General features: G+C 36.0%; 2 protein-coding genes across 7 annotated transcripts in view; one reads left to right on the plus strand and one right to left on the minus strand.

The window, feature by feature from the left end:
- Positions 1-23,018, plus strand: part of trpa1b (transient receptor potential cation channel, subfamily A, member 1b) — a 365,395-nt gene that overhangs the window by 77,055 nt on the left and 265,322 nt on the right. For all 6 annotated transcript variants that reach the window (XR_012399109.1, XR_012399110.1, XR_012399112.1 and 3 more), the window contains one exon: positions 6,547-6,619. The gene's annotated coding sequence lies outside the window, so the exon portion shown is untranslated. The remainder of the gene's footprint in view (positions 1-6,546; positions 6,620-23,018) is intronic.
- Positions 1-23,018, minus strand: part of kcnb2b (potassium voltage-gated channel subfamily B member 2b) — a 209,710-nt gene that overhangs the window by 67,962 nt on the left and 118,730 nt on the right. The gene's annotated exons all lie outside the window — the stretch shown is intronic.

Below are 23,018 nucleotides of genomic sequence, written 5' to 3' on the forward strand. Positions count from 1 at the left end.
ACCAACCAACCAACCAACCAACCAACCAACCAACCAACCAACCAACCAACCAACCAACCAACCAACCAACCAACCACTAAAAAAATCATATGAATTATTAATTAATGTAATATTTTCAGTCCTGTAAGTCAAGAAAATAATTCTAGATTTAGAAAATATCTTGATTGTGTGTATAGACTTAACAAAAAATGTAGGTAAAGATAGTAACTAAATTTAAATTACAGCAAAAAAAAAAAAAAAAATATATATATATATACTATATATCTGTAACATAAGGAGTTGGGTGACAAAAGAGGTGAGCTTAGCTCACAGACAGGCAATGGTCAAACAGGAACAAACAGATACATGAGGTTAATCCAAAATTGTAGTCGTGGTCACAGGCGAAAGGTGGGGATGGCTGACTTTTCGACAGTGTCGAGATCCCCAAGCACAAGTATTTTGAAACACTACACATAAGCATGATCCAAAACATCTATGTCACATGATTAAGGTAATTCGAAACACCCAGGTCACGTGACTAAAGAATTTTGAAACAACAGGTCAAATGACTAAAAAGTGATTCAAAACATTTGTCATTTTAGAAGCATTTCGAGACCTGGCAAATCTGCATTTGATTGATAGAGTCAGAAAATCTCATCTAGCCTAGTAAAGAGTAACTGTACAGCAAATGTCTTGAGTTCGAATGCCAACTTGTACAAATACTCCTTAATTCTGACTTTATTAATTTTATTAATAAAAAATTTTTAAGACCAAAACAAGACATTTATTCACAAAGTGTTCATTCGAACATCAGACCAATGTTAAAACAAAACACGTCACAAGAACTGAGCATTTAAAAACTAACATCTACAACAGCATCACCCTGGATTCAAACACATTATTTCTGCATGCTAGTCAGGAATTCTTACCACTCTGCTAAATGACTTGATACAATGAGAAGTATAAATTCTCAATTTGCATAATTGTTTGGATGTCTATTCCAGAGCCATACAAAAAAATGACCACTAGTTGTCTTGTCACTGTAGAGATGGGTTTCGAAACGTTTTTGCACATTTGCTTTAATGGTTTCAATGTTTCATAAAGCTATGCTTTGCCACCACTAGCAAAAGGTCGGTGCAGGAGACAAACAGCAAAAACAATAACCAAAACAGGGATCAAAACCCATAGAAGAACAAGGCAAAGTCACAGGAACCATACAAGACTAAGCAATGTGTGTGTGTGTGTGTGTGTGTGTGTGTGTGTGTGTGTGTGTGTGTGTGTGTGTGTGTGTGTGTGTGTGTGTGTGTGTGTGTGTGTGTGTGTGTGTGTGTGTGTGTGTGTGTGTGTGTGTGAGTGTGTGTGTGTGTGTGTGTGTGTGTGTGTGTGTGTGTGTGCGTGCGTGCGTGCGTGAAAGGTAAATATATAGTGCATGTAATATGTCTATGCTTCTTCCCAGCTGTGTGTGTGTGCAATCAGGAAGAGAACTGGTGCATGTGTGAAGTGTAAGATGGGATGTGATGTCCAATTCCGTGACAAATTTGTATTTGATCGCTGGTGATTGTGACAACAATATGAAGTATATATATATATATATATATATATATATATATATATATATATATATATATATATATATATATATATATATATGTATATATATATATATATATATATATATATATATATATATATATATATATATATATATATATATAATTTTTTTTTTTATCATAGACTTTACCATACCAGAGTTCCTGCAGTTGCCGTTTTCCTAAAATAAAACTCAGAAGCAATTCATCAGATTGCACTGGATGTCATCTCAGATTAATATAACAGAGCAATCTCTATTCTTGGGTAACAGAATGCAGACAATGGATTACAATAAAACCAGATGATCTCTCAGACACACAAGTCTTTCCCAAAAGCTTATAAAGGCATGCTTGGCCACAATGCCAATGCCATAGCTTGTCTTGTGCACTATTACAGTGATTGATTGATGGACAAAGTACTGATAAACTTAAACATCTTCACTGTTTTAAATGAAATATAAAGATTATGCTTTCTTTCACTATAACAGTACTGACTGACTTGTAAGTTTCAGAATAAAATCTTTTTTTATGCACATTTTAAATATCAGATTACACTTATCTGTCTGTCTGGTTTACCGGTGTTAAAAATAACATGTATTTACAGTAAACATTCATGGCTTGCATCATTATTAGACTTGAAGAGAGGCTGTGATTGAAAAGCTCTGAAATCAATGAAAATAATGTCTTCCTCTGTCCGTTCAAGCTGATTAATTACTTTAGAATTCACCAGGTCATCCATCACTGTGTCTGAGCGGTTTTCACATAAACTCCCTCTTGACATGTGTGTGGACTTTTAAACCAACCAAATTTCCTCTGTGCTCGCCTGCCTTTAGAGATAACATCCAATGTGCATCAAGTCAGTTGTTATTGCAGAACAATACCCGACAGGCTGATCAGCAGCCTGGTGGAAAGTGGAGCTATAGCAGCTAACACTAACCTTATTATTCTAGTTATTTATTCACAAGATAGTGCCAAGCAGTCAAGAACAGAGTCACATATAAGCATAAATATATATGAATATATTCAATAATGGTTAAGACGATTCATTGTACCTGTGTTAAACATTTTATAAGCTGTTCTTGTGTCTGGAAAATTTGATTCGAATTGGTCATTCACAACATTCCAAGTCATGTTATTCTGAGATAGTAACTGCAGAACAACACAGGCTTATTTGGGTACTTCAAATCATTTTAACCTTCAGTAAATATGTTCAACATCAACATGCTTGTCTGTTATGCTGCTGTTTTTTGATTTTGGGTGCCATATTGTCACAATCACCAGCAATCTACAACCTGAGATCGCTGGTAAACACTCCCTTTCACATGAACTACAAATTCACCATGTTATGGACTACATATTTAGACATGCAGCACACACACACACCTGCTCCAAGTCTCCTCTGATTAGACTTTCACAGCTAAAGCTGCTCTAGGTCTGATTTATGGACTATAAGTACTGCTCAAACACAAACACTGTTTCTGAGTCTTGTTATCTGTTTAGTGACATTACAATACGTTTTCCTTGCCTTGCCTTCCGTGTTTTGAATCTTTGCTTTGGTTTGTTTGACCATTCCTGTATGCTGCCTGCCTTCTGACCATTTGCCTGCTATTTTGATTACGACTCTGGATTGCCCTCATACATCTGTTTGCTCCCGTGTTGATCATTGCTTGCCTGACCATCCTGTCAATAAAACCGTGCATTTGGATCCTCACCCGGGTTGTCAGTGTCACATCCCTGGTTACACATATTGTGACTGAATAATACATAAATTAGTGTATGCCACATTCAGCTGATTTTGTTTCTGTCAGCTTTGTCTTTAATTAAAGAATAAATACACTATTACAGCTCTAAACAATGTCTAATTTTATATTTTGTGGCCGGTAGCTGTGCAATAAGTAAAACACTTAATTGATTGTTTACAGTTTATCTCAAGTTACTTCCATGAGGGAGAAAGGTGGATATATCAATTCACAATCTTTCATAGGATGCCAGGTGTTCACTGTTTGTCGAATGATGACATGCTAGAGTAAAACGAAGAGAAAGAAGAGCACATGTTAAGGCAGATGACAGATGTGTCATCCTTGTGACCCGAGTCTTCGAACATCTGCCTGCAAGAGAAGCAAACAGATTGATTTAAAGATTTGTGTTCGCTCATTTGGTATCTCAGACTGGGTTTCTTGTGCTCGTCTCTAAAGATTAAGGAAGTGCATTGTGCAAGTAAAATAAAAAAGTGTATATTCTCTAATCATATTTTTGGGAAATTTCAAGATGTAAACTATAGTCATGAGTGAGACAAGTAACCCAGTAATTAGAAATTTATTCATTCATTCTCTATCTTTTTTTGTCTTAGTCCCTTTATTAATCTGCGGTAGCCACAGCAGAATAAACCGCAAACTATCCAGCATTTGTTTTGCGCAGCAGAGGCCCTTATAGCTGCAACCCATCTCTGGGAAACATCCATACACACTCATTCACACTTATACACTACGGACAATTTAGCCTATCCAATTCACCTGTACCGCATGTCTAGACTTTGGGGATAACCGCAGCACCCATAGGAAACCCACGCCAAAGCGGGGAGAACATGCAGACTCCTCACAGATACGCCAACTGACCTAGCCCAGGCTCGAACCAGAGACCTTTTTGCTGTGAGCGAATGCCACCCACTGTGCGACCACGTCGCCTGATAATTAGAAATATGCAGATTTAGTATAATTACATAGAAATGGCTGGTCAAATAAAATAATAATAAAAAAGCTTTTCTGCTATAAACATACCTTTTCAGAGTGACACTTCAGTTTTTAATGGTGAAAAGTAGGAAGTAAAATGAAAGTAAATATTTACTACTTGAAAGATTAGCTTTATGAAATGTTTACAAAAATCTCAACAAAAACATTTTGTCTAATTTTGCAGTTTTGAATCAAAAATATTTAATACAGGTTGTGTACATAATTTATGCTATCCACAACTGATTGTGATGAGAAAAAAAGTTTTGGCATTTGTGTCTTTAGCATATTGTGTACATATATATTGTGTGTGTCTTTAGCATATATAAATACAACAGTTCTGTTCTCGAATCTGATTGGCTGATTGCGGTGCGATATTTTGCAATATCAGCACTCATACAGCCTCTTCACCCTGTGTATTACTCCGCCCACATAGAGTGACAGCAAATCAATAAAAACACTATAGTTTGACAAATATTGCAGGTGTTGGACAACATAGTGTTCTTTTGAGGCTTTTTACATGAGAATGTAGTTGTTTAGATTGCAACTGTCATTGTGAACCTGTAATTGAGCAGAGCAAAGAGGATTGATGTTCCGCCACAAGATGGCAACAAAGACTGTATAATACATCCTTAGGGGAGAAAAAAATTAAATGAAAAAGTTCAAATTACATCAACCTACATCAAATCATTATAAAACTGGTGAGCTCTCTAAGTCAATCTTACTCTTCTGTATGTTGTAGTGCTGTATTTATACCATAGTAATCTGCTAGTGTTTGTTTTGCTTTGGCTTTTTCGGGATTAATTATTGTGATATCCTGATTGCAACAGAGAAATACTGGAAAATCTCCGTAGACTGATGGCATTTCATGCCGTTCAGCCTTATAATCTTAAAATGTTAGCAAACTCACCTGTTTTGTCATCACTTTAGATATTATGCTAGAGAATCATTCAAATACTAGCTCTTAGTGGTGTAACGGATCACAAATCTCACTGTTCGGATCACACTACGGTTTTTGAGTCACGGATCGGTCCATTTTTAAGATTAATTAATGATTCAACAATTCAAACATAAAACTTTGTTTCATTATAGGTGTATCATTTTTAAAAAAAACTATTAAGTGACATAATTTTGATGGTTGTTTGTCACCACCCATTGCTTACACAATGTAATTGCTTTCACCAGCATCAAAAATTCACCAGCGTGAAGTCCATTAAATGGATATTTTAATCTTTACTATCAATATCAATGTTTATATCTGAACTATAAACTGTTATCTCAGTTCCTCTGTGTTATTTAATTGTTTGTAACTAACTAAAAAGGTGTGAAAAATAAATCTCTCTTGATCAAAGGCAGATTTAAATGCAGCTCTTAGAAGGATTAATGAACATATGCAAATCATTATTATCATTTATCGTTCATGTTTGTGCAGGTTTGAATTAAGATCATGATCTTTTAATGTTTAATTGTGCTGCTTTACACCAAACACATTAATGCAGGCTAAACAGTGACAGAAAACACATTTAAATAATTAATTTCAGACTCTTCGTGTTTGATTTTCTTTTTTAAATACACGATTATTTCATCCAACTGCTGTATAAATGCCAAATCACACTTGTAGCAGTGCGATGCGGCTGTATATTTCACTGCTACCCGTGTGATATATATATATATATATATATATATATATATATATATATATATATATATATATATATATATATATATATAGCCTGTGTTGTATATATAAATACACACACACACACACTTTTTTGGGAATTGTATGAAATTTTGTATCTGTCAGCCCTTATGTCCAACAATTTCATGTAATACAAATGAATTAATTCTATCCCATCCTTTTAATAATAAAATATTTAATAAAACTTAATAAAACAATGATTGCTATCGCATGGCCATTCTAGTTGTCATAGAATTCTGGGAGCTCAACTGTTAAGACAACCTCACTTTCAGGCTTACATAATATCTACCCTCTGTGCACATATAAAACAACAACATAAGACAAGCAAAGCCACAAACACCAGAAAACCTGAAAGTTAGATCACCGCTACTTATTACACAAAAGAGTAAAACTTTGAAACAATGTCATCACACTATGGACCCAACATTATCCTTCAAGACATGTCATAACTTAAGACATCATCCCAGTTTGTGTTTTATCTTTGAACGCTTCAGTTTTATAGATTTCCTCCATGCTCTGTGCAACATTGATTTGTATTTGATGTGTTTTCCAGCTGGAGGACCTGAGGGAAGCCCATACCGCAGTAATGAGAGATGAGAGATGATGCTGAGAGATCCACCATGAAGGTGAGCTTTCAAGGTGGCTTCTGATGTCTCGAAAATGCCTTGAATACACAAAAGCCCCAAAACAATCTATACTTTTTCTCTTTTTTTTTTTTTTTTGCTGGGAATGTGCTCTTTGCAGACTGGATTTGCTTCAATCAATGTACAAAACAGATTTAGCCATTTAGTGTGAATGGAGGAAAGTAATACACAAATGTTAATAGGATATCTTGAAAATGTCCACTCAGTAGAGGTGCCCTACTGTATATAGAGTTTGTTTTCAGGGGCACTGCGTTTGCCATTTTGACTGACAGACTAACACACAGTCCGTCTAATCAATCGTATCGATTACAAGTAAGCTGCTTTGAGCTCTGCAGAGCGCTTGGAAATCACATAAACACATTATTGCTTATCAGGAACACAGGACGACTAAGGTCATTTTAGATTTACAACATTTCACCTCAGGCCAGTTACATTCAGCTGGTTTGGCAGTGAGATAAGAGTTACCTTGAACACACAGACATGATTTAATGTCTAGAGTAAGATAAAAACGCATGCTGTTCCTTCGAAACACTTTATAACATGGGCATCGGCCAGCAGCTTTCTGCACAATTTAGTTACATTTGTTGTAATATCTGATATACTAAAGCATAGCTCACACTACAGTACATTTCTAAAATCTGTGACCTTTGATCATTGGTTTGACGTTTTCATCGACAGTTCAGGGTCAAATCAAGAACCAACAGAAGTGCTGAACCAAATCAAGGATACGTTTCCCAAACAATGCATCATTTGGGAAATGAACGATGAAGTGACAAGTGTTTCTTAAAACCATAGTTGGTCAGTTGGATATCAGGGTATATGCTGGAATCCTTAAGATAATTTTAATAACTTTTTAGGACTTATTTAAGACCTTCTCAGAATATTTTAAGACCACACTGCCAGTTCAAGTTCTAATCAGTATCAACCCTTCAACTTAATAAATTGTTAATGAACAGTTGTTGATAAACAGTTGTAGTTAAATAAATAAATGGAACACAACTATGCAACTCAGCATAAACTCAGAAGAAGCAAAGCTTGAAAGAATAAAGCTTGAAAGAATAAATGAGTGTTAATTAGTTAAATTGTTTTTAATGACAGGCTTCAGCCACTGTTTAGAATCATCTTTTCCCAATCAGAAGTACGCAAACTTAAATTTTCCCATGGGCAATATGGTCGATCACCCAGGGTGGCATATTGTTGCAAGTGGTGCTTGCTGCAGAGCCATTTGGGCTGGCTGAGCTCCAGCGAGGGGGAGCTTGAGCTTGAGCTCCACCTTTTTTGCACTTCTTCTACGAGTGATGTCACTGGGGGTAGGGTTAGGGGTGGGGTTGGTGTACGCATTAAAACAGCTTACAGGAGGAGGAGCGAGAGCTCATGCTCCCCGTCGCTGGAGCTCAGCTCTGCTCAAATGGCTGTGCAGCGAGCACCCTCTCTCTTGTCGGGGGGGAGCATGGGGAGACGGTGCAAAAAAAAAAAAAAAAAGCCCCAGTAAAAGCTTTGAGATATGATTTACTTTACGCAAGAATATTAGTGGTTATCCCAGAATTAAGGCGTTAGGGACTATTCACATTTGGCCTCTTTTGCATATGCAAGTTTGTTATTTTTTATGTGCAATCGAATTATCGATAATGAAGAAAAAATTGATGCATGTGTGCAGAAAGTCATTCCTTTGCCCCTCACATACGCTGATCCTGATCGCGGTAGTTTATGCACGCCGATATGCAAGTTGACAAAACTAAAGTTTATATGATGATGTTACGTTTACTAAGCATGGCTATGAAGTAAGAAGGGATAATGAGTCAGCGAGGTAATAGCATTAAATCTCGCCCATGAGTCGGATCTAAGGCAATAGATAATTATATAAAACATATATATTTTTTTATCTATAAAACTTTAATAATCATGCAAAAGTCTTAGAACATTACTCCAGTTGTGTCTTGATTTCTGTTTATTTAGAATAATAATTGTATAATAATAATAATAATAATAATAATAGCATACAGTTGTTAATAGTAGAAGGAAAAAATATATATTTATGCTTTTTAAGAGTCAAACACTTTGGACAATGCTTGAACAAAATTTAAGACCTCGTACTAACACAATTAAGACTTTTTAATACCCTTTAAGGACCTTAATTTTCTTATAATTGATTTATCAACTTATCGACCCTTCGGACACCCATGTTTATTTGTCATTTTTTGTCTGAACTATGTCCGTGAATGTGCCAATCACGAATTGCACTTTTAAGTTTGTAGTGAGGTATCATTTCAGAATGCGGGTTACTAAATATGTTTTTAATTGATGATGTACTACCGGATGAGTCTGTGTTTGGCGCAGCTTGATTGTCATTGAGTCAGACTTTATGACAACTGAGATTTTACAGTGTGACTTGAGGATCATAGACTCTGACAAGCTACTGTGCAATCATAAAATGATTATTAAAAATCGCACATAGTGTGAGCCATGCTTAAGGAAATAAATGACAGTGTTGATAGTTTTCTGCTTCTAAAGTGAAAGAAGCAAGAAAACAAGCAATAACAAAATTGAATAATTAATGTTAAAAAAATGTTTGATTGGAAGATGCCCTCTGGATGCTTTGTTGTATGTAGGATATATAATCCCCGAATGATTCATTACTCAATTGAACCATCTGGTTGGCTGAACTCACTGAACCGAGATCTGCCACCTTTGGAGACTCATAATGAGTCATGAACCAATAACTGAGCTTACAGAAAGGTGCAATTAGCATTTACTAAGTCCAGTTATTTCTGAAGGAATCTATTTATTCAAGTGGAGTTTTTGGTCACATTGACCAACTAAAAGCTGTGTTGATTACAAAGCAAAATACAAACAAAATCTGGGTTGGTTTGAATTAAAACATGTCTGTTTATTTATTTATTTGAATTTCTGTTGATGTAGACTGTAGACCAGCACATTAATAATTTGGTAGCTTTAACCTGTCGATAAAACTTTATCTTCCTGTCTTTATCTTCCAGCCCTATATAGTTGCTTCTCATGCAGTTGTTTCTCATGGCGATGTCTGTGCAAAAAAAAAATCTCCACACTGACTAAACACTCAACTACTAAAAACTCAACTATTTAGTCTCCACTTCACTTCCTAATCTGCAATTGCCTCTATGAATATCACACTAACTGTACCAAAAAAAAAAAAAAAAAAAATTATATATATACATATATATATATATATATATATATATATATATATATATATATATATATATATATATATATATATATATATATATATATATATATATATACTAATACTACTAATACTTCCCTTCTTAGACTTTACAGACCTGAAACTTGCCTATAGCCTTTATTCATTGTTGCTCTTAGTTGTGTAAATTGCTTCCTTGTCCTCATTTGTAAGTCGCTTGGGATAAAAGCGTCTGCTAAATGACTAAATGTAAATGTAAACACTGAGTTTGTAATTTTACAAACCTGAAACTATGTGTCTTACATCAGTGCTTTCCAACCCTATTCCTGGAGGCACACCAGCAGTACATATTTTGGATATCTCCCTTATCTGAATCATTCATTTCAGATTTTCAATGTTTTGTAATGTTCTGATGAGATAATTCAGTTGTGTTTGAATAGGAAGAGGTTAAAAACGTGTACTGTTGGGGTGCCTTCAGAAACAGGCTTAGTTTTACATGATCATTCACATGCTCAGACAGGTGCTAGTATTTATATTCATTTGAGTTCCTTAAATATGGCCAATAAGAATCTCTTTCCCGTAGACTTTTGCTCTGATTAAACTCACTTTAGATTTACATGGTGCATCTGCACCAGCGCTGGTGCAATCACCATGACAACAGCCAATCACATTGGAACACAATAAAACTCAAAAAGGTGGCTTTTTGACAACTAGTCAATGATAAACAGAGTATTATTGTATCTCTGATTTCCTTAAATATGGCCTATAAGAATCACTTTCCTGCAGAATTTTGCTCTGATTAAACTAATTAAACCCATTTTAAATTCACACAGCACATCTATGACAGCGCTGGTTCAATCGCCATGACAACAGCCAATTACATTGGAATAAAAACAACTCAAAAAGGCGGCTTTTGACACCTAGTCAATGATAAACAGTACATGGACTCAAAATTTTCTTTGGTATTGTAAGTGTCCATTTTTAATACACAATATATCACTTTTTTAAAGCAATTCACCATGAACTGTACTTTGTTTTAGATGGCCTTAAAGGTTTTACACAAGACACTTGGATTCATCTCTATTAGACACTCAGAGATGTGGATTCAGACAGCAATTAAATTCCAACACAGCCTCAGTACTTGTCAAAAAAAACAGTAGGTATATTGGCCTGGGATTTTTACCAATGTTGAGACAGAAAAACACAGAATTCAGACAGCTATAAAGTCACCAATGACTTCCTTTTAAATGATAAAAAAATCCCTTATGCCCCCCTCAGAAACAATTACCACCTGAAGTGTAAACAAGTTATAATGTGGACCTGAATTAATGCTATTTCCAAATGTAAGGACAGCAAACAAACATGTCTTGCCATTAGTGGTCCCTCCGCATTCACAAGAGTGACGCTCTAAAAAAAAAAAAAAAAAACGTGATAGGTGAAATACGTGAAGTAGTCAGCTTTCTTTTTTACATTATAGATGTTTAAAGGCTGTAAAACCCCTCACTACACACTTAATACAGTTTTCTCAGACGGGCATAGACATTTTCAGACTTTTCTCTCCTGTTTAATCACTCTCAAAGTTCAAACTTTCGTAGAAGTTTCATAAAAAGTCCAGTATAGAATGAAACCAAAGATCAAAACCTGTTGTCAGGAGCAAACATTCATTGCTGTCAGCAAAAGGTTCATAAAGCTCTTTAGCTTTATGTGCGTATAATGCTGGCATCCAGTATAATGTTCTTTTATCCTGCAGTCACTGATCCACACAACTAAAGCAGACTCCATCCAAGGGGATGCACAGTGGATGTGCCATGCACATGACAGTTAGAAGTAACACACACCGGACGCACACATTCGCATGTTATTAAATTAAATTATTTAGATGGCTCGGCAAAAATATGAACAGTGTCCTGAGTCGTAGCTGGGCACTGCAGACAGCCTCTGACTTGCAGCACCAGTACCCTGATCTAAATTCTAAAATGCATGACACTGCATGGCGCTGTGCATCCATTGTGTCACACCTGTTACGATGGTCTTGCTGCATACAGTTACAACCCTTTTTGAATCTTTGTTGGAATTTGCAATCAGAATGCAGAACACAATGCACTGAAAGAAAAATAAGCATATAAAACTGTACAAAAAAAAAAAAACTGTGAAAGTGCAAGGCCATGAAAGTTAAACCGCGTTATAGCCAGGGACCACTGCACTTTAAATTCATAATCACAAATCTTGCTGTCAAAAAAAGAACAAGAATATCCTCAAACTTCTCTGTCAAACTTTGAGGTCAACAGGCACTGATACAAAATGGCACAGCGTTCAGGTTTTCATGGCTGCTCAGTTTAACTTAGGCCATCTCAATATTTCATCCAGTAAGCTGAGCTTGTGGAAAGACTGATTCCAGGTGGGAGTATGAAGCGAGTTTGTGTTATCATAATGCACTGTGACACTGCTGGCAAAGCCCAAGAACTATTTTCTCCCCACAGAAGCTGCTGTCTTCCCCTGTTTTTAAGGTGCTTTTAATTAACAAGGCCCCATTAAGATCAATATGCTCCTTAGCATTCTGTTAGTGTAATTAAATACCCATACACAAGTAAGACGACTGGAGGCTGGTGGTTAAGGATCTGAGCTGGTAACATTAAAGTTGCAGGTTTGCTTGCAAATAAGGTTGACCTTTGAGTTAACAAGATCGTCTGTCACCATCATACCCTTGATCAAGGCTATGGATGGACTTTCCTACGGTTAGAGTTACTTTGAATTAAATCACTAGTTAAATTACCACTAACCATTCTCTTAACGAGATTACGAGATTTAAAACCAGCTTTTTGCTGATAGCTTATGTTAAGTAGTGCTGGTCTAGCAGGTAGATGAATAAGGTCCTTCAGTTTAGTAGAAAATCTTGTTTGACCAATATTTTTTGCAACACAGGGTCATTGGAAATATGTGCTTCAGTCTACATTTTTGGGTTGCAGCTGGAAGGGCATCCGCTGCGTAAAACATGTGCTGGATAAATTGATGGTTCATTCCGCTGACACACTCTTGTTGTATTCATAAAAGAGATAAAAGCAATGTAAAACCAAAGTAAAGCTAGGTACTGTAGATGCAGTTCACTTTTCTTGTACGTTTTGTTGTGAAACAAATTGGGTGTATTGGTTGGGTTTATGGAGGGTTTTAGGTCAGCATGATGCCTTCTCGCAGATGTGCACAAGGACATTTATGTTAAACTTAAAACAAAACTAAGTAACCATTTAAAGTTAACAAAAATGTAGACAGCGCCCTCTATTGGATTTTCTGCCTGAAACGTGCAACAAGACACCCTGAGGAACAAATTTTACATTTAGAAAAATTGTAGGGTTTGAATGGGCTGATTTTTTTAAGTCTAGCAAGCCAGTTTCGAATGGTGCACCAACACAAAGTGTTTCATATTTTAACATTTCGTCACCTTGGAATTATAAGGTTCTATCTGCGTTCTGAATGATTTTGAGATATTGAGCTTCAAACTTTTTGCATTCCATATAGCAAACAGTATGTGTTTAACATTTGTTTTTTAAATAAAAAAGGCCTAAAATGTAAACAACTTATATATAAAAAAACATCTCATAAATAAGTTGTCAATTAATATGAATATGTCAATAACTCAGTTTTGACAAAAGTGTCAGATAGAACCTTATAATTCTAAGCTGACGATTTATTAAATAGGATTGTTGGCTAATTATATTCAACCACATGTGAAAATACAATTCTAAACATTTATCAGAATTATTTCCCAAATTATGTATATATATATTTTTTTCTTCTGGAGAAAGTCTTATTTGTTTTATTTCGGCTAGAATAAAAGCAGTTTTTATTTTATAAAAACCATTTTAAGGTCAAAATTATTAGCCCCTTTAATCTATATTTTTTTCGATAGTCTACAGAACAAACCATCATTATACAATAACTTGCCTAATTACCCTAACCTGCCTGGTTAACCTAAGTTAAGTCTTTAAATGTCACTTTAAGCTGTACAGAAGTGTCTTGAAAAATATATAGTAAAATATTATTTACTATCATCACAGCAAAGATAAAATAAATCAGTTTTTAGAAATGAGTTATTAAAACTATCATGTTTAGAAATGTGTTGAAAAAACTTCTCTCCATTAAACAGAAATTGGGGAAAGCAGGGGGGCTAATAATTCAGGGTGTTTAATAAATCTGACTTCAACTGTATTTTCATTTTGTTAACATATGTCAGTTTGAAGACCAGTTGAAATATCCCTGCTTCTATAGATTTACAATATATAGTTATGTATTTGAGTAAAATAAATGATATATTGAATTTTAAAAAGTAAAATAACATACTGTAGTCTGAACAAACATAAGCCACTTTATTTCCTTATTGTGAACTCTGACATACTTGACTGAATTTGACTCAATAATGGCCTTTTTTAATGCCATGCAGGAGGAGAAGATGTGGAGGATACTGCTTCAAATTTCAAATGTAAAAACTCAATAAATAAATACAGAAATAAATGATATTCTGACCAGTTGCCATTTTCAGAAATAAAATTGTAAAATAACAATATATATAGTCATTTAGAATTTTTGAAGAGAATTGATCACACCATATAGAATTAATAAAATATTACCATTTTACTCAAATAATGCTCCATTTTAATCAAATGCATGTTTACTCCACAACTTATAAATCCAGGAAATTTAGATACATTTTAAGTGTTTTTTTGCATTGTTTTCTGTATGAAGTAAGCAATACAGCATAATAATTTTATTATTTAAGTTTTCTTCTCTGTGATCAAACAAACTGCTTGGTAACACTCTGTTTGGTAGCATGTGCTCATATGTGCGTGCAGGTCTGTGTACACCATGTGTCGCTGTCACTGAGGCCTTTTAATGCCCAGAAGTGTGGAAAGAGGTTCCTGTTCGTGTTCTCCTCACAATGGGTGATCTTGCGTGGCGGATCTTCCCTTTCAGGTGACTTAAGATTACTTGAGCTTCCATCTGTTCAGCAAAAGCCTGATTGCTCCGTCATCTACCACTAGGTAAATAAGATGACAGCCAATTAGAGCTGAAAACACACTCCCCTGCCTGGCCAGGGCTGAGTTCATAATTAAAGAAGCATACTGGAGAAACAACAGCCAATTTATTTGAGGACATTTGGCACTGGAGGGGCACCGCCCGCAGAAAAGAAACACCTTGATCAATACTGACTCTTTTTCTCAAAGCAAAGACATATGAAGGGAACAATTACATGGAGGGAAACATTGTGTATATATATATATATATATATATATATATATATATATATATATATATATATATATATATATATATATATATATATATATATATATATATATATATATATATGATTAGGTTGATAAAAACCTTCAATTGGACAGGGAATGGTTACTCTGATAAACAAGCTTAGGAACATTACTAAATCTGAACTACTGTAATTTTCATCCTCAGTGATTAGTACATTTGGAAGTAGCAAATACACCATGGGGCGACACGGTGGTGCAGTGGGTAGCACTGTTGTCTGACCAGCAAGAAGGTCACTGTTTCGAGCCCCAGCTTAGTCAGTTAGCATTTCTTTGTATAGTTTGCATGTTCTCTTTGTGTTGGCATGGGTTTCTTCCTGGTGCTCCACTTTCGCCCACAGTCCAAAGACATGGCTATAGGTGAACTGAATAAGCTAAATTGGCCGAAGTGTATGTGTTTCCCAGTGCTGGATTGTGACTGGAAGGGCATCTGCTGGGTAAAACCCATACTGGATAAGTAGGTGGTTTATTCCGCTGTGACGTCCCCTGGTTAATAAAGGGACTAAGCCAAAAATAAAATGAATGAATGAATAATTACACCATACATGGTGAACATTCATTGAAAAGTGCTGATGGACGGACTGATGGACGGAGAGAGAGACATATGGATAGACATTTGGATACCGATACAGACAGAGAGACAGACAGACATATAGACAGATAGTGTTATGATCATTGTCATAATGCGGTCGCTAGTAACCTCACACAGTTAGAGAACTACAAATCCGCCTTCTTCGCACACACACAGCTGTTCCGTTTAACACACAGCTGTTCAGCTTCACACACACAGCCCAAAGATCAAAAAAGACTGATAATAAAGACTATTTAAGCTGCACGCACACATACCTCGGGGCGGAGTCTTGCGATATTGTAATGTTTTCATGTCCGGGTATTTCCCTATTTGGTTTTCAGTGTTCCAAGTCTCACCTTGTTCTTCCATGTATTGATACCTAACCGCATAGCCTGACCTTTTGCCTGCTTGACTATGACTTTGGATAACGCTTAGGGCAGGTTAATACTTCTGCATCGAGTGATCACCGTGATCCACTGCGTGTGCCTTGCACGTTTCTGTGCATTTACAGACAGACAGACAGAAAGATAAATAAGCAGGCCGAATAGACAGACAGACAGACAGACAGACAGACAGGCAGACAGACAGCGAGACAGATAAATAGATGAACAGAGAGACTGAAAGATGGATAAGCAGACAGACTTACAGATAGACATGTTGATAGACAGACAGAAATATGGATAAGCAGACTGATGGATAGACATACAGACAAACAGATAAATAGATAGACAGATGGATAGATAGAAAGAAGGATAAGCAGACCGACAGAGATACATGTGGACAGGCAGACAGACATATAGACACATGGATAAGCAGATCAACAGACAGACACATGGATTGACAGATGTATGGACAGACAGACAGACAGACAGACAGACAGACAGACAGACAGACAGACAGACAGGCGAACCAAAGGAAGGACAGGCAGACAGACAGACAGACAGACAGACAGACAGACAGACAGACAGACAGACAGACAGACAGACAGACAGACAGATAGATAGATAGATAGATAGATAGATAGATAGATAGATAGATAGATAGATAGATAGATAGATAGATAGATAGATAGATAGATATACAGACAGACAGACTGACAGACAGACAGATGGACCAACAGACAATCATATGGATAGACAGATGTATAGACAGACTGACTGACAGACACACTTACCGATAGACAGACAGATGGATACGGAGACTGACAGACAGAGAGAAATATGGATAGACATACGGAGAGACAGACATACAGACAGACGGACCGAAGGAAGGAAGGAAGGAAGGAAGGAAGGAAGAAAGGAAGAAAGATAGATAGATAGATAGATAGATAGATAGATAGATAGATAGATAGATAGATAGATAGATAGATAGATAGATAGATAGATAGATAGATAGATAGATAGATATACAGACAGACAGACTGATAGACAGACAGACAGATGGACCAACAGACAATCATATGGATAGACAGATGTATAGACAGACTGACTGACAGACACACTTACAGATAGACAGACAGATGGATACGGAGACTGACAGAGAGAAATATGGATAGACATACGGAGAGACAGACATACAGACAGACGGACCGAAGGAAGGAAGGAAGGAAGATAGATAGATAGATAGATAGATAGATAGATAGATAGATAGATAGATAGATAGATAGATAGATAGATAGATAGATAGATAGATAGATAGATAGATAGATAGATAGATAGATAGATAGATAGATAGATAGATAGATCGATCGATCGATCGATCGATCGATCGATCGATCGAGTCTTATTACACCTAGGGTAATAAGTACCAAGTAAAAATGATGTACAACACATACAGCCCCATGATTTGACACAGCACTGTTGGGATTGGTGTGTTATAAAGAGTGCTGTGCCTTTGGTGTGGGTTCAGGCGCTCCTGGGGCTGTAGAGCAGCAGGTGACAGCAGATGAGGGAGCCCGTGGCTAATGAGGGGAGAAATGTTTGTCCTTGCTCTGTACCTGTCTGTGTCAACCTTTGGTGTTTTTTTCCAAATCTGCTACATATTGGATGGCCTACAAGATGGCACACCCAAGCCACTGTGGTAATGGTGTCGATCGGCCTGCTTCGCTGTCTGTGGTGCCATCCTGAGAGATAGATGTCCGACTGGGTTTGGTTTCAGGGCACATGACACTAATGCCAGAGCGGACAGGGAAATCACTGTAATTTTCCTGCTCTGTCACAGAATCATGAAGTCCCTGCGACCATGTCCATCCCTCTGGCTATGGCGCACTTGTTTCGGCTGCCAATAAAGCTGGAAATAATGAATTGTAGAACTGCCAGGGCAGAGGTACACAACCGCTGTGTGGCCTCTACTTATTATAACACAGCATGTGAGGAAAATTGCTACTACCCCGTTGAGCTTTATTCTTAAACACTGTTTGGAAACTTTTAATACACTGTATAAAAAGTGACATCTTTAATATGGTCTCCAAATAGGGCTGCATTTCTAGATCATCTGGAACTTGTTTAACCTTTTAACTGACATTGTAACTACATGGTTGACCTTTTGTCCATACAGGTTATCAGAAAAAAAACACACATTGAGCTTAAAGTTGTTTAAAGAACAAAAATTAACCAAAAAAATTGGTCAAAAATGGGACAAACTTGTCAGGATTCTGCACTTTGGTCTTGTCAATTTTTTTTTTTCTGGTGGCAGAGTCTAGACACTAGTCCTGTTCTGGCATGTATATTGTGCTCGGCTCGAGTTTACTTAGGTCGAGCACTCTTATTCTGTCTTCGTTTTTTTGTATGAGCACCATCTTGGTCAGGCTCAGGCCGTGGGCATGCTCGTGATGTGCACTCTCATTCTGGTGTTTGTGTTTATTCTGTCTGCAGTGTGCGATATCATTCTCAGCATCTCAGTCTACTCTGTTTCAGTGGGCGCTGGAATGGAACATGCTTGTTGCATGTGTGAGTGCATGGGGAGTGTTTTTATTTACCATGTACTCATGTCTTGTTGGTGTTGTCTAGCATGTGGTTCATGTTTACATGCGCTGCATACTTTAGTGTTGTTTCATGTAAAAACACAGTTAGTGAGTTGTCTGATTGGCTGCGTGTTCTAGTCCTGTTTTTTTGTGAGCACATGGCTTGTGTTGATTCGTTTGTGTCATGTGCTCCTGTCTATTGTCTGGTCCTAACCTCCTTGTTATCCTATTATTAATTTATTCAGTTCACCTGTTTGCTTGCTAATTCTTTCTGCTTATAACTCTCTGCTGTCCTGTGCCATTTCATCATCTTTATTTCCAGTGTACAGTCGTGTCTAGTCTAGTCTAGTCCAGTCCAGTCCTGTCCTGTCCTGTCCTGTCCAGTCCAGTCCAGCCCTAATCTTCCCTGCCAGCCCAGTCAACTTTGTTTTTTTGTTTGTTTGTTTTATTAATATCCCCGCCCCCCAGGGTTGTTTTTGTTAACTTTTATTTTTATAATGAAAACCCATAATTTACCTGGCTCAAAAATAGTAACACTGAATAAACTTTGTGTTTTCTTTTGCACTTTTAAAAAAATGTTTAAAGTGAACTAACTGGTATAAATGTGTAATCTCAAGAAAAAAAAAGTGAATTAATTGCAATAAGTATATCTGAAATATATCAATGTGGCCATTGGCATCAGTTGATAAATGGTTATTTTTATTGTCATCATTATTGGCCTGATAGGAAAGTAAACTATTATTTGAAATTTTTTTAAAAAATATTTTTGACAGTTGATTATTAGCTACATTTCCATCCATATATTTTTATACTCATTTTGGATTTGCGCACAAAAAAATTGGTTGATGGAAATGCCATGATGTGCATAAGTTTAAAAAATATGCATAAAAAACGTGCGCATAACTGAGTAGGTTAAACTTTGTATTCGATTCGAAAAGATGTGCATAAACTAGGATTGAAACAATTACCGAACAAAATTCCAGTATGCACATTAAAAACGGGTTATGTGATTTAAGTAAATCGTGTGATGATACAAATGTGTGTAAAATTTTTTTTTGGGGGCATTCTAAAATGCCTTAACCAATACAGTATTAGTGTTATTATCTTATTAATAACCTCCAGAATCAAGAGCGTCTGTGCTCCGCGTCTGATGCCTTCAAACGCCACCACACATTCACTGCATGTTAGTATTGCCTTCTGAGGTGCAAGTCCTTTAGTAAATGAAGAATGAAGAAAAGACAGACGCAGCTGCTCCTACCAGAGCAAATTCCATTTTTACTGTTGATATTTGGCACTAGTTAATGAGCAAGTGACAATTTGGTTCTCTTTGACTTTTAATCGATATTCCAGTTTTGCGCATATAGTTAATTTACATTTTTGGGAGGAAACATAGCTATTGTCTGTTGCATGTTGATGGCCATGTGGGTTTATTGATGTCTTATGTGTGACATTTTGCATGTTAAAGAAATGCAATGATCAGCCAGCTAGAGATCGGAATTGGAAATTTTTAGCATGGTTGGTCTGACCTGTGAATGGCCGATTTTCTGGCTGCTACCAAATGGTCTGTTCTGTTAGCAGTAGTGCAAAAAAAAAAGGTGGTTCACACAATGACATCACAGAGATGCTTGTGCTCACACTCATAGTTACAGTTGTGTAGTTTCATGTTAACATGTTGTCAACTAGAATTTTTTTTCCATAGTGAGTTAAAGTGTCACTATTTTTTGGTAATTTGCAACCCTGACCACCATGAAAAATTTTGGAGCTACAAACCTTATCTTAAACTGTCACTCAGCTGAGCATTAAATCTGAAAAAATGTCCTCTGCCTAAAAACACAATTCAGAGTAAAATTAGGTTGTAATATTGTGATGAACATACTATATTAAAAGTCCTTTACTTGCCAAAAAACTATTGTAAGTAATTGTATATCTTCCGAATTACTGCTCAACATATGGGTAAATATAGTTCTAAAAAAAATAAATAAAAAAATAAATAAAAGAAAAATACTAATACTACTAATACTTCCCTTCTTAGACTTTACAGACCTGAAACTTGCCTATAGCACTTATTCATTGTTGCTCTTAGTTGTGTAAATTGCTTCCTTGTCCACATTTGTAAGTCGCTTTGGATAAAAGCGTCTGCTAAATGACTAAATATAAATGTAAATGTAAAATATACACCTAAAATTACTGAAGTATTTTAAACAAAGCTGGAGACCCGTAACCACGGACTTCCATAGTGTTTGTTTTCCTACTATGGTAAGTTAATGGTTACATGTTGTCAGCTTTCATCAAAATATCTTCTTTTGGGTTCAACAGAAGAAAGGAACTCATAAATGTTTGGAATTACTTGAGTAAATAGTGAGAAAGCTTTTATTTTTGCACGAACTATCATTTTTAGTTAGAGGGAAGACAAGCCAGCATAATGGAATATCTTTACAATGAATGGAAATGTGTTAATTATGTGAGGGGAAAAAAAACCCTTGATTTATTCTTGCTGTTTCTTTTTTTTCTGCAGTCAATGTTTTCATTTATATTCTCTCTACATTGTATTTGATTGCATTTTGTTATAGTAATTAAGCACAATTTTTCTTTCAAGACTTATTAGTTACTGGTTTCTTTATAAGAAGCTATCAATAAAATAAAAAATATCCATATATGTTCATCCCTAGATAACAAATGAAAAAATCATTCTAAATGCAGTCGAAAATGCTAATTATTATGATAAAATGTCATTTTTAATTTCATTGTTTGTAAGTAGCATATTCTTTTTCTCATAAGTGTTGAAACTCAAATGTCAGTTTTACTTAAGGAAGTACTTGGTGTTTGTGTGACATTCACAGTCAACACAACAGAGATCAGGGTACACGGAAATGTTCTTGCAGTTTTTATCAAACACCGTTAATCATGGTGTTCCAAGAAAACATTCCTCTAAGAATAGCCATGTGTTAATTGATCCACAGCTTTGAAATCTTACCTCACCTTTGAAGAAAAACATGATATGATGACTTATCTGACACCCTTTGCTGTCGCGCTGTTGGACATGTCCTGCAGATGAGAATCTAGACTGCAGTAAATCACAACATGATTTATGAGAGTAAAAAAAAAAAAAGAGTAAAAAATAAATAAATACCTGCCTTGGGAACAGAGCACCAACTGCCTCTAGTCAGGCCAGAATTCCTTTGTACGCTGTTTTAAAACGTGACTAGCACAATTGAAGGCCAGTGGTTGTAATGAATGTATATTCCTTTAGACCATAACCCTGGACTCTCCCTAGGGGACGAGGACAATCATCTTAATGAGCGCCTGCTGAATGTCGACCGCCACCAAGAGAAATGACAATAAGACATGGTGTAGATGGCAAAGGAGAGAAATGGAGGAATCTGGGAATAACATTACAGTGGATTTAAGGTTTATCCGTTGTAATACACCTAGATTCTGCCTCCATTATGGTAATGTGCAGGGGTGGTATACAGCATGGGAATGACAGTGCTGTTACCTAAAGAATATCTACTATATCCAAACAAACCAGTGGTGGATTTCCCAAAAGCATCGTTAGCCAACTTCTATCCCAAGTTCTGTGGTTACCAACATAGTTCATGACTTTGGAAAACTATAGTTCTAAGAAACTTTTCCTAACAGTATTACAAACTTGTGTGGTTGGTACTACAGCTCTTTGACTGGGTTCACAACAAATGCCAGTATTGAGTATTAGTGTGAGTAGATTACCTACGGATTGGATGTAAAATGCAAATAGAGATGAATTTCCAATGGCTGTGCAAATAATACAAAATGTGCAATGCGTTTTTCATGAACAAGCGCTATTTGCCTAATCGTGAAAAAATTCAGCTTGAGCTGAAAATTTGTGAGGCATAATTATCCTGCAAATAATCTAAAGGGAGTGATATAATGCATGTTCTCTCTGCATTTGGTGTGAACCCAACATTAACCTGTTGAGATAAGATATTTAAAATTGACACATGTTGATTTGAAAGTTAAAAAAGGCTTCAGAACACAAACACTTTTTATCATGTATTGTTTTGTGGAAGCATAGGTGAATCTAAATTCAAGCCTACATCGTCACTTTTTATTATAAGGTTTTATCTGTCATTTTTGTCAAAATTCAGTTTTTGACATATAAGTGACAACCTATTTACATTATGGTATGTTTTTTAATAGTTTTTTTTTTTACATTTTAAGACTTTTTATTTATAAAAAAATGTTACACACGGAATGCTACATTTGTCGGAATGCTGCTTTGTGTGAACGCAGAAGGAAAATTGCCGAAAAGAGCGCATTCACATTTAGAACGCACTGATGTGAGACGTGTACTCAAGCCAATAAGAACATTCAGC

The sequence above is a fragment of the Danio rerio genome, chromosome 24 (genome assembly GCF_049306965.1).
Source record: "Danio rerio strain Tuebingen ecotype United States chromosome 24, GRCz12tu, whole genome shotgun sequence".
In the NCBI taxonomy this organism is placed as follows: domain Eukaryota; kingdom Metazoa; phylum Chordata; class Actinopteri; order Cypriniformes; family Danionidae; genus Danio; species Danio rerio.